Source organism: Puma concolor, chromosome A2 (genome assembly GCF_028749965.1).
Source record: "Puma concolor isolate L17-30 chromosome A2, mPumCon1.1.hap2, whole genome shotgun sequence".
Classification (NCBI taxonomy): Eukaryota; Metazoa; Chordata; class Mammalia; order Carnivora; family Felidae; genus Puma; species Puma concolor.
This window is the reverse complement of record NC_141668.1, coordinates 120,920,848-120,933,741: the sequence shown is the minus strand read 5'-3', so window position 1 is coordinate 120,933,741 and position 12,894 is coordinate 120,920,848. Positions and strand designations below refer to the sequence as shown.

At 42.6% G+C, this 12,894-nt stretch overlaps 1 long non-coding RNA gene across 3 annotated transcripts in view; it reads right to left on the bottom strand.

The window, feature by feature from the left end:
- LOC147583486 (uncharacterized) overlaps positions 1–12,894 on the bottom strand; it is an 813,850-nt gene that overhangs the window by 729,708 nt on the left and 71,248 nt on the right. The gene's annotated exons all lie outside the window — the stretch shown is intronic.

Genomic DNA, 12,894 nt, shown 5'->3' with positions numbered 1-12,894 from the left:
TTGGAATGGCAGTGTGCATGCTTGTTATCCTATGCTAGTCCCACCACTGTATTTTGGAAGCAGAGAACACGTTCCTGTGGTCTACAGGTCTACAGATGGAGGAAAAAATGTCCCTCATGAGGAATCATGCCAAGAGTTTCACCTATACCTGACTGATAGAACTTAGATGATGAGATTTGAGATTTGAGCTGATGGTATTTACACGAGATTTTGGACTTGAGTTGATGTTGTAATGGGTTGAGACTTAGGGCAATGCTGAGATGGGGTGAATGAATTTTGTATGTTTGGGAAGGACGTGAATCTTTGAAGGCCAAAGGGTAGACTGTGATAGGCTGAATAATAACATGCTGCCTCCAAAATATTATCTTTTCATTCTAATCCCTAGCACCTCTGACTGTTACTTTAGAATGAATGAATGAATGAATGAATAGAAAGATATATGGATAGACAGATAGATAGATAGATAGACAGACAAATGGACAGACTTTTCAGGTGTGATAAACTAAGGACCTTGAAATGGCGAACTTGTCCTGGAGATAGAAAGATGAAAGATGGATGGATGGATGAATGGATAGACAGACAGACAAATGGACAGACTTTGCAGGTGTGATAAACTAAGGACCTTGAAATGGTGAGCTTGTCCTGGAGATAGAAAGATGAAAGATGGATGGATGGATGGATGGATGGACAGACAAATGGACAGACTTTGCAGGTGTGATAAACTAAGCACCTTGAAATGGTGAGCTTGTCCTGGATTGACAAGGTGAGCTCTAAATGCATGTATCCTTATAAAACAGAATCAGAAGAAGGTTTAACTACAGAGGAGAATACAATATGAAGGCAGAACAGAGAAAGAGAGATTTAAAGATGCTACCCTGCTATCCTTGAAGATAGAGGAAGGGGCCATGAGCCAATGAATCCACCTCTAGAAACTAGAAAAGGCAAGAAAATGGGTTTTTTTCTCTATAGCTTGGACAGAGAGTATGAGCCTGCAGACACCTTGAGTTAGCTCCCTAAAACTTACTTCAAATGTCTGGCCTCCAAAACTGTACAAGAATAAATCCGTATTGTTTTAAGCCACCAAGTTTGTTGTAATCTATTACAGCTACCATAGAAAATGAACACACACGTAAAAGGCTCAATGATCCCTGAGACGAGAACAATCAAGAGGTCGTGAGTAACTGGATGCCCTAAGCACCCCAAAGTCCAGACACTGCCACTTTTATCTATGTGACCCCAGGCAAATGCAATCTCTAGGGACTCCCTTTCTTTACCTCTAACGTGGGGTGACAATACCTGACTCACTTTTTTCCCTTGGTGGTTTTGAACTTACATAAAAAAAAAAAAAAAAAAAAAAAAAGTAGATGACAGTGCTTTATAAAAAAAACGTGCAGTGAAACATGTATACTGATTACTTTTAATGGATGAATCCATCCAAGACATTATCATAAGTTGAAATGTAGTTAGTACTGCAAACATAGGTTACCAAGACTTTTTTCTTTATATTTACTTTTGAAAGACAAAGAGAGACAGAGCCTAAGTGAGGGAGGAGCAGATAGAGAGGGAGACACAGGTTCTGAAGCAGGCTCCAGGCTCTGAGCTGCCAGCACAGAGCCCAGTGCAGGGTTCGAACCCATGAACTGCGAGATCATGACCTGAGCCAAAATCGGACATTCAATCGACTGAGCCACCCAGGTGCCCCGGTTACCAAGACTTCTGATTTTTAAAATGTAAGACTATGACACACACTTGAATTCACTTGGTAAAACATGAAGGCTTGGGAATATGACTAAGGGAAACTCGAGTTCTGGGGAAAGGATTGATTTCTCTTCTTCATCTAAGGCCAGGAATGTCAACAACCTAGGCAAGTTCTTCCACTCCTTCAAAGCTAAATGTGCTAGCTACTCTGAAAGATAGGTACAATATGTCCCATTTACCAGGCATGATAAAATGAGACTTGAAAAAAATAATTTGGGAAACTAAACACATTCAAATGACACTGTCGCTGTTCAAAACATCTGCAGAATGAATCTTCGAGAATTTTTTTCAAAGCCAATTTCACCACCCAAACAAGCAAACAAACAATTCACTAATTCAAACTAAGTCTTTGATTTGGCTCTAAAACAGTGTTCCCCAGAATAATTTACCACCTTATTCACAAGACTCGTCTCTGAAAGTGTTGAGGGTATTTCCAAAAATGAAATCTATCCTGAAAGGACCAAGATTTGCTAACATGAAAAATCGTCTTAAAAAAAAAAAATTACTCTGAAGATCATTCCAAAAGAGCAATCCCAACAGTGTTGCAAACAACAGTAAGTCATTCCAGTGAGTTTCTAGTACCTCCAGAGGGACTACTGAAAGGCAGACGTGCTCGCATCTCTACGCTGACAGGCAGAAGACTCCAGCAGAAAAGACCAGGGCGGTGGAGACAGACTGACCTGAGTTAGACTCCAGCTCCATCCTGCACCTGCTACATGACCTTGAGTGGCTCATTTACCTCCTCTGTGCCTGTTTCCTCTTCCATAAAATAAACACAATATCTTGGGTGACCATATAATTTATTGTCAAACCTGGGGCACTTTGGAAAGTAAAAAGGGCTCATTTAATACTTGCATGAGGACAACAGGCAAACCAAGATGTTTAGTCATCCTAACACCCCACTCCTCCTGGATTTTTGTGGGGACTAAGTAATATGATGGGTTCGTTGAGCACGCTTAAATGGTAGCCCTATAAAGCTTATACCAGGTTTAAAACAAAACAAAACAAAACAAAAAAAGCCATTCATTTTGGTGATGCCTGTTTGCTTCAATGGGTTTTGCTTTCAAATGCCTTTTATTTACAGATCTGTGCAGGCCTGGCACCTTGGGTGTGATAAATGGGTGTGTGTTTTACACTGACTGGTTGGCAGTGCTACTGACATGCCCGTCCCCCCTCTATCTGTGGGATACCACCACAGAGCGGCAGATTTCCATCTGAGCCTAGTGGGGGAGAAGGCAGCACAAGGTCCATTTATCATTTGCTGTATATGCAGAGAGCTGACCACACAGTAGAGATTTTGGAATTGTAACAGGCTGAACACTGGGCTCAAGTTGGCTGAACTTTCTCAAGAGAAGCCGGTTAAACCCAAGCTTATCTGCACATCCAAAGGTGTACAGACATTTGTGCCTATTGCATTTCACCGTGGGATAGGAGAAATTTCTTTGGAGAAAAAAGTTACTAATAATCCAAGCCCTATATAAGCTATGATATCCTTTAAGGCTAGTACCTACTTTGGGAACAAATGCATCTGACTATCTTAACATGAAATCAGTTTTCTCGGATGAGCTCCCATGCCGGATTAATCTTTTGGCTACTTAGGCCTCCCTGAACAAACTGCAGTAATAATAATATCAATCACAAAAACATATCGTAAAGATGAGGAGCACAGACTCAGGTAGCAATCTGCCTAGATGTGACCCCTACCATTTATCAGCTATGGGAGCTTGGGCAACTACCTGAATTTCTCTGTGCCTCAGCTTCCTTATCTGTTAAACGGGAATAACAGTACCTAGCTTTTGGACTTGTTACAAGGAGCAAATAAGTTAAATGAGCCACCTGCACTTAGTTAGCACTACATAAGTTTTTGTTAATTTTCTTTTTATTTTAGTAAATAGCATTACAATAACGTGAGCTCTCAGTTCCTAGGTCCTTACTGTGAACTAAGTACTTCACTAGGCTCTGTCTGGTTTTTCTTGACACCACATACCTCATCCCAACACCAATTGTCCAATTCTCGGACAAAAACTAAGTGTCCTACAATTCGGTTCAGTTCTGACACCACTCACCCACATTTAGCACAAACCCCACAGGCTCAGGACTACTCCCACAAGAAGGCTCCCTGTCTCAGACAAATAAACAGACAACTCTCACTTCTATCCAGCCAACTACAACTTCATGGGTTCTTAGGACCCTTCCTTAGGTTCAATACTGTGTTAGAACAACTCACAGAATGCAGGAAGGTGCTCTATTTACTACTATGGTTTACCATAAAGGATACACATGAACAGCCAGGTGAGGAGGTACACAGGGCAAGGTCTGGAGGGTCCTGAGGACAAGAACCTCTGTGTCTGTGCAGCTGGCATGTGCCACATTGTCCCAGCACGGATGTGTTCTCCAACCTGGAAGCCCCTGCAATCCTTATCGTTCCAAGCTTGCTTGTTTGTGTTATCAAGGTTTCATTACACAGGCACATTCATAGAGTCACTGGCCTTTAGTAGCTGAACTCAGTTTTTAACCCCTCTACCTGCCCTGGAGGTCACGGATGGGGCAAAAGTTCCCACTCCAGTCCTGTGCTTGGTTTTCTGGCAACCAGCACTCATCCTAAAGTGAGGGACCTTACCAGGAGTCACCTCATCAGCATACAAGAGACACTCCTCTCACTAAGGAAATTCCAAGGGCTCCAGGAGATCTGTGCCAGGAAAAGGGCCTTGTACCACAGGCTCTTTAAGTGTGTTGTCTCCTAATTATCCCCTTTTCAGGAGGGATAAGCTGAGCCTGAAAGGTTGAGTTACTTGCCCCAGGTCACAGCTGCTAGGTGACCACCTCCCATGTCTGTCTCACATTAAAGCCTTTCGTTTTTTCCTCTACACCAGACACATGGGTTTGACCCAGGCTCAAAGGCTGGCAGAGAAGAAGGATGTGTCCACATGAAGAAGACTGCCTCTCACTCTGATGTGTCCTGAATTCAGCCCCATGGACTCACAGCTTGCCACTGTCAAGAGGGAGAGCTGTCACTAAAGTGGAGACGGCTGATTCATTCTGGTTGGGGCACAGGCAACATGGCAGAAGCCCCCTCTTAGGGACCGCATTTGACGCAAAAAGAAGAAAGCAGCTTCCCCTTGCCTTCACAGAAGCATGGCACCCAGTCCGGGAAGGAAGGAAGCCCCCAGGCCTGGCCACAGAGGAGGAAACAGACGGCCACAGAAACAGCACAGCTGGTCATAGTGGAAAGCCACAGCCCCTCACGGACAAATCAGCAACCACAGTAGGAGACAGAAGAAACAAAATTCCTGGAAACCCCTGACCACACAGTGGTAGGATTTGCTCTCGAGTCCGTGAAAATTCCTTGTGGAGACCCCGCCAAACGTGTGGAGATTTATTTCAAGGAACAGGCACTTGTGTGAGCACAAAGAGACAAGAGCCAGTGCAAGTGATAGTTATGACTCATGTGGTCCCACAGGCAAATAGATATTGGGCTAAGATAAAACCCAACCCCAGATTCAACTTCACAAGTGCAACCTTTAATGCATTCTCTCTTTATTTATGTAAAATGTGAGAGCCAAGAGATATGCCATTAATTCAGTTGCTTTTTGCATTCAAGTCAAGCCCTCCACAAACATGTCTTATTAAACCCAGACAATCGGTCTGTCCAGAGAGACAACATCTGCATGTAGGATTTGAGCAGCCAGGCCCTATTTTAATTACGACATGACCACAAGTGGACTACCCCAGTCAATTGTTAGGGCTGCCATAAAAATCTTCATCTAGGTAAACCCATCCATTTTAACATGGTAAATCATAACAATGAATAATTAAATCCTGCTTCAGATGAAACAATAGAACAAAGACAGGTTTATTAGTGTCCCCCCTGACATCCAAAACCAAACAGGAAACTGGAAACTTTGCCCATTCTGACATATCGCTTAGGGACAGAATGCGCTGCTGATGTAACAGGATCATTTTGGAGTCTCAGCACATGAAAAGGGTGCTAAAAGAAATAAGTGGTTACCTGGGGGAAATATGTGAGAACTATGAATGTAAACCCTGTTGACGTTTTCTCAGATTCAATTTTATCTTGACTTAGCCGTCGCCATCATTTCACAAACATTTTTGGGTTCAATTCCATCTTGAGTGGAGCCAGCTACAATCATTAGGCAAACATAAGATTTGGGACGTGTGTCAATACAAAAATGATTTGCTCTGTTGATTGCCACACAGCTGTAGAACAGACTCAGATCCAGATGGACCCATCAGTCAGCTTGTTTTATCCTCCCCTCCCCTCCCCCCAAATCTCCTGTCCACCAGAGAAAATTCTCAGTTCCCACTGGTCTCTCTCCTTCTCCCTAAGGGCTGGTATGGCAGAAATACCAGGCTGGTAAGGCCTCGTATGCAGGGTCTCCCGCCTCCCTACTTTGCTTCCTTTCTCTTAAAACTCAGTCAGAAGAGGACTCCCAACTCCAACTGGCTCCATTATCTCTCCCAAGGGGACAAATCTAATTAATCACTCTTCTGACCAGATCATGTTGACCAGTGGATAGTTAGAGTTGTTTCATAGGCTATTTCAATGCCAAACACTCTTACTATCTGAACTGTAACTATTTGTTGCCCTTCGCTCCTATTTTTCTAAGATTATCCCAGAACTATTCTGCATAGGAAAATACACACACAGAAGCTGGCATCCACTCTCTTTTCCATCCCAAACGTTAAGCCACAAATTCATAATCAGGACTTAAGAAACCTATACACTTACATCCATGCTGATGACAACGCTTAGGGTGGGCAATGGACAGAGTGGATTTTGTTCAGGGCACACTTGCCTAGTTATGGGTCTGGATCCCAGAAAACAAAAAAAGAAAAAAGAAAATTCTCCAAAGCTCTTGCCTGATGTCCCTGCTATAGACAGACCAGATCTATGGTGTTGGGCTTTGGAAGTCTGGCCCTCAGCCATTCACAGGGACTTTCTGCAACTTTTTAAGGATCTGTTGCAATTGAAGATGGTCACAAATCCTTTAACACTCCTTCCATCAAGAGGTGGGGTCCATTACCTTGAGGGCACTATGCTAAGTGAAGTAAGTCAGACAGAGAAAGACAAATAGAATACTGTATGATCTCACTAATACGTGGAATCTAAAACAATAAATTTAAAACAATGTACTTGAAACAGAGAGCATAATGGTGATAGCCAGAGGTGGGAGGTGGGGGTGGACAAAATAGGTAAAGATGGTCAAAGGTAGAAACTTCCAGTTATAAAACAAGTAAGTCCCGGAGAGGTAATGTATAACATGGTGACTACAGTTAATAATACAGTATTGTATATGTGAAAGTTGCTAAGAAAAGAGATCTTAAAAGTTCTCATCTCATTCCAAGAAAAAAAATTGTAACTATGTGTGGTAATGGATGTTAACTAAACTTATCGTGGTATTTCATGATATACACATATATCAAATCATGTCTGTTGTGCACCTGACACTAATATGATATTACATGTCAATTATATCTCAATTAGAAAGTGAGAAAGAAAAACAGAAAGAAGGAAAAGAGGGGGAGGGAGGAAGGAAGAGGTAGGGGCTATTTATTCCCCCTTGAAGAAAGAGGACTGGCCTCTCTGACCAGAACAAGTGGGCAGAAGTGATGGCATGTCATAAGTAATCTCTGGGTCTCTGCTTTAAGAAGACAGGGCAGCTTCAACCCTGGTCTCCTGGAAGCCAGTAGCCAAGTAAGAAGTGCACGTACTCTGAGACTATCATACTGTGAGAAGCCCAAGCACTAAGGAGAGGCTGTAAGGAAGAGACACCACGCAGAGAATATAGACTCCAGGCAGGAGCAGGGTGCCAATATGTGTGTGAGGAACCATCCTGAAGCATGTCCTTCTGTATTAGCTGACCTTGCTGGTAACACCAGGTGGATCCAGACGAACCACCCAGCTGAGCCTCTCTCAATTCCTAACACCTAGAAAACTCTCAGCAAAATAAGTAGGTCATTTAAAACTACTGAGTTTGGGAACGGTTAGTTATGAAGCAATAGATCGCTGGGAATAGTATTAATTTACCAAAAACGTTTATTTTGCCCTTGGCACGCTTGTGCCCACGTCAGAGCCTTTGACCAGTTTTTCCCCTGGCCTGATATGTTGTTCTTCAAGGCATTTGCCTGACCAGGTCCTTCCAATTATTCAGGTTGTAGAACTCACACCTCCAGCTTGGAAAGTCCTTCCTGGACCACCGTATCTGAAGTGTGTGCCCCAAACTTGCTCACCTAAGTCACCCTTTGTCTTATCACCCTACTAAAATTCCCTTTTTGTTCATTTTTTTTTTTACTAGTTGGTAATAGATTTCCTCACCTCCTTCAGGATATGGAGCTTTGGCTTGTGTGTTGGTGGCTTTATTTCAATCACCCAGAACAGTGAATGGCACGCATTAGGTACTCAAGAAATACTTGTCTACCAAACTAGACATTTCTTTTTTAAAAAGGAAGAAAAAATAATAAGCATAAGTTGCCAGAATACTTGAGAAAGCAAAAGAGATCTCAAGATAAAATTATGTTATAATAAAGCAATTACAAGCTTTTCTCTCTTACTTGCCTGGTTCTTGTGGTTCACATGTTTCCAAATTAAGAATCTAAAGGAGTGTTTTTAAATTTTTCCTTCTTGATTCTCCAGAGTAAGACCTTATCCATTAAAATATAATTTACAACAGACATTACTCCATTATTGAGCAATGCTCCCCTCTTAAATGTAACCCATTTTTCTTACCTCAAGACTTCAATTTGAAAGGTACACTAAGGTGCTATTTTGTTTAGCTAAAACCCTGAAATCAAAGATACTGCCACAGTGCCACCTGGTGGCTGAGGCTGATTCTGCACATATTTTTCCTTTGGTGCAGAAGGGGAAGAAAGGAATCCTCGCACCTCAAATTACAAAGTGATGTACATAGTCTTATTTGAGATACAATGATTCTGAAGTCGGTAATATTATTCTCATGTTAGGGAGGATGAGAGGGGGAAAAGTACAGCGACAAACCTTTATTGATACCTAATATGTGCCGTCTTTAAGAAGGCTTTTTCAATAGTTTTTCTCATTTAATACTTGAACTAATCTTGGGGTATTGATATTACCCTCATTTTTGTACAGAAGCATACTTGCACATAGTTATGTTAAATGTCTTGTCAAACATCTAGAAGATGGGATTTGGGCCCAGGAATGCTGGCCTCCGAGCCTGTTTTCACCATACTGGATAGTGGAGTTAAACATCCTCCCCACATGTGCTGAGTCTATAAATTTCAAAGAGAAAAACCAAGCCCCAGACTTCTGGATCTAAAGTTAACTCATTCATTTATTGAGTTCCTACTGTATGTCAAGGATTATTCTGGATGCTGAGGACATTCTAGTGAACCATGCCTATCACCGTGTTCTTTCTACAGCCCCAAAACCCAGCAGGCTGTAGTCAACTCTGGATATGTTCATTCATTTGTTCGTTCATTCATTCATTCACTCATTCATCCAACAGTCATTAAGCACCTACTAAAAATGTCACTGTGGGCAAAAGCAGAAGTGGCCCCACCATCATGGAGTTTACAGCCTAGCTGGGAAGACAGACATTAATCAAACCATCACATTAAAATATACAATACCCATGGTGCTATATACTAAATGGGAGAGATGTGGTATGTATGAATATATAAAGGAGAGAGCTGACTAGTTCAGGAGGTCAGGAAGTGATGAGGGGCTGACAGGGCAAGTAGGAGTTGTGGAGGCACAAGAGAGGGAAGAACTCCAGGCAGAGGGAACTGCATGTGCAAAGGCCCTGAGATACTTGAGGGAGATGCCGTGTGTATCGCCATAAATTTAAAAACCCTTTCCACTGGGCTTCTTCTGCCTTACATTAGAAAAGAGAAGTATGTTCTCAGCACTTCAGATACATTCAGAATCTTGTGGACACCTAAGAAGATTAAAACAACTATGAGCTAACAAGAGAAATCTGTATAGCAATTTCAATTTTCAAAACACTTTTACATTCATATTATGTTTGCTCCTCCCCAAAATGAAGTATATGATTGTTCTTGAGTGTCAGAAGAGAGGGAGGCCCCGAAAGGCCAAGTGACTTGTGCACATTACATTAGTCCTGCTACATTAGAAGGTAGCCCACACAAAACTTTTACTCAATCTCAATCCAATTATCTTTTCACTATGCTTATTCATTTTATGTTTTTAATGTTTATTTATTGTTAGGAGAGAGAGAAGGAGAAGGGTAGAGAGAGGGAGACAGAAGATCTGAAGTGGGCTCTGCGATGACAACAGAGAGCTCAACCCGGGGCTCAAACCCACGAACCACAAAATCATGACCTGAAGTCTACGCTTAACCAACTGAGCCACCCAGGTGCCTCTGCTTCTTCATTTAATTTCTTTTTCATTTTTTTAACATTTATTTATTTTTTGAGAGAGAGAGAGAGAGAGAGAGAGAGAGAGAGCATGAGCAGGGGAGGAAGGGCAGAGAGAGAGACAGACAGACAGAATCAGAAGCAGGCTCCAGGTGCTGAGCTGTCAGCACAGAGCCCGACGCGGGGCTCAAATTCACGAACCCCAAGATCATAACCTGAGCCGAAGTCAGACACTTAACCAACTGAGCCACCCAGGCGCCCCCAGCTGCTTCTTCATTTCAAATGACAGTGTCACTTAACCCCTGGTTACTGCTAACTTACCACATTGCAACCAGCAAGTAATCGTTTGTCACCTAAGTCAAAATTAATTCTAATTTTCATATTATTAACATTCTTAGTCTTCTGTGCAACAATTTTTTAAATGTTTATTCATTTTTGAGAGAGAGAGAGAGGGCACAAGCAGGGGAGGAGCAGAGACACAGACACACAGAATCTGAAGCAAACTCCAGGCTCTGAGCTGTCAGTACAGAGCCCAATGCGGGGCTCGAACTCACGAACTGTGAGATCATGACCTGAGCCAAAGTCGGACGCTCAACCGACAGAGCCACCCAGGTGACCCTCTGTGCAACAATTTTGTTGAACTTAGTTCACTGGCCAGCAAGTCTTTGGTTAATATTCTGGTCTTAAAAGCAGATAACAGTCTTGTGTTTTCTTGGCTCAAATGGGAAGTTTAATCAATGAATCAATTGAAACTAGTTTAATTAATTTTTTTCCACTGAATTGCTCATTTAATTGATTTTTATCAAATTGATCCGTTATGTAAGTTGAGAAGATATAACAGGATAATTCAATTAATTTTAAATTTAGTAGGAAAGTGGGATTAGAAGGAGTAAACACCACCATTTGCTATTCCATAGGAAAAGAATTATATTCTCCAAAACAGATACAAAAAAAAAAAAAAAAAAAAGCCAACCCTGTCATCCATTCATTCATCAGTCATTCTTTCAGTCATTAATTTTGTATCTACTAAATGCTAGACATATGCCAAGTAGATGGTATAGAGACGGTCAAAGGGAAGGTACAAGAATATGCCAACTATGGATTTATTGCCTTTTTCAGATCCAAATCGTCTTTCACTGCCAGTTCAATGAAAATACTGCTTTTGAAGAAGGTGTGATGCTCAATTCTATCAGTAGAGGGCGCTTCAGAGACACTGCCGGAAGAAGGGGCTTCTCTTTTTGTTCTAAGCTGTTACACCGCGCTTCTCCGGTTCCTACCAAGGGCTGTTTGTGGCCTGCAGTGTGTTAGGGGAGTGGTCAGTGGCACTCATTCATTTCAGCTTCAGTGACGCCCCCAGGATGGGTTTCCAGTGAGGCACAGGAACCCTGCAGTCCCTCCACTTGTGTCCAGATGGGTGTTTCCTGCTGGATGGACTCTGCCTCCCCTCCAGTTGCTTCCTGCTTGTCTAGCAACTGTACAAGAGCCTGGGCCAGAGCTCCTGAGAGAACGCCCCTATGGAGTGGACCGCAGCCGCACCTTCTTCAACACGTCTGAATCCCAGCTTGGGGAGGGGTCCCCCTTCCCAGCATGTCCCTCCCCTCATATTCTCCCTCAGCCCTAGGCTTTTCTGTAGAGTTCTGTTTACTCCTTTCTGGACAATCTGATATAGGTAAGTAATGATTTCAGCAGTGATTCTCAAGCAGGGGCCATTCCGCAGACCAAAGGGACATTGGCAACATCTGGCCACATTGTCAGTTGTCACAGTGTGGGGAGGAGAGAGAACCCTGTGGGTATCTAACGCGTAGAGGCCAGCAATGCTGCTAAGCACCCTACAGTGCACAGGGAAGTCCCCCCAGATTCAGAACTATCCAGCCCAAAATGTCAAGTGTGAAGCAGAACCCTGAGCTTTCCCTGTTGAAATTACTGTGTGGTTTCTTTCTTCTCGTCGCACCCTGACTGACGAAGAAGGTGGGAAAGAAATGAAGGCAGATAAATTAAATCAGACCTTGGTAGCTTTCATCACCGTGCTTTTGTCTTCGCAGCTCTGTCTTGTCTAAAGAATCCTGCTTTTTATTATTATCTGACCTGATGTAAACACAAATGCTGGAGGCTGCAAAGAGGAATCCAGGGAAACTTGAAAGATTCAGCTTGGCATGGAATCCCTTACTGATGAATGGGGAACACACATTTCACGGACTCCAGCGGCTGTGTCCTACCCAAAACTACAAAAGGGCATCATGAGATGGCAGCTTGTGTACTCATAAACAAAGGGAATTTAACATGAAATACCAGAAAATGATAAATTCAAGAAATCTAAAATATAATTAAAAATCACCTTCTATTAGAGTGGGAAGTGACTTAAAAGGCCGCCAATCCAATGGGACCCAAACTAGGAGGAAAATCTGAGTCATCTGGGGATTTTCTGAACAACACAGCATCTGGGGCCCCCTCACACAATGATAAAAATCAGAGTTTCCGGGAGGCACTAGAGTCCAACTCCTTCATTTTAGACAGGCCCATTGCTGGCCTTTAATTAAAGGCACCCTCTGCACCAGGCACATGACTTGGCAGGTGGAAAATCCAGATTTTAGTCTCCTCCTACCCCCTTAGCCAAATTCACTGGTGCAGTGCACAACCTAGATAACTCTATAGGGAAAACCTAATTTGCAAAATGAAGAAATTGAGGCCCACAGGATTCAGTTTCATTCTTTTGCTAATTTATTTTCTGGCCCATTCATCCACTCAACCATCATTTATTGAGCA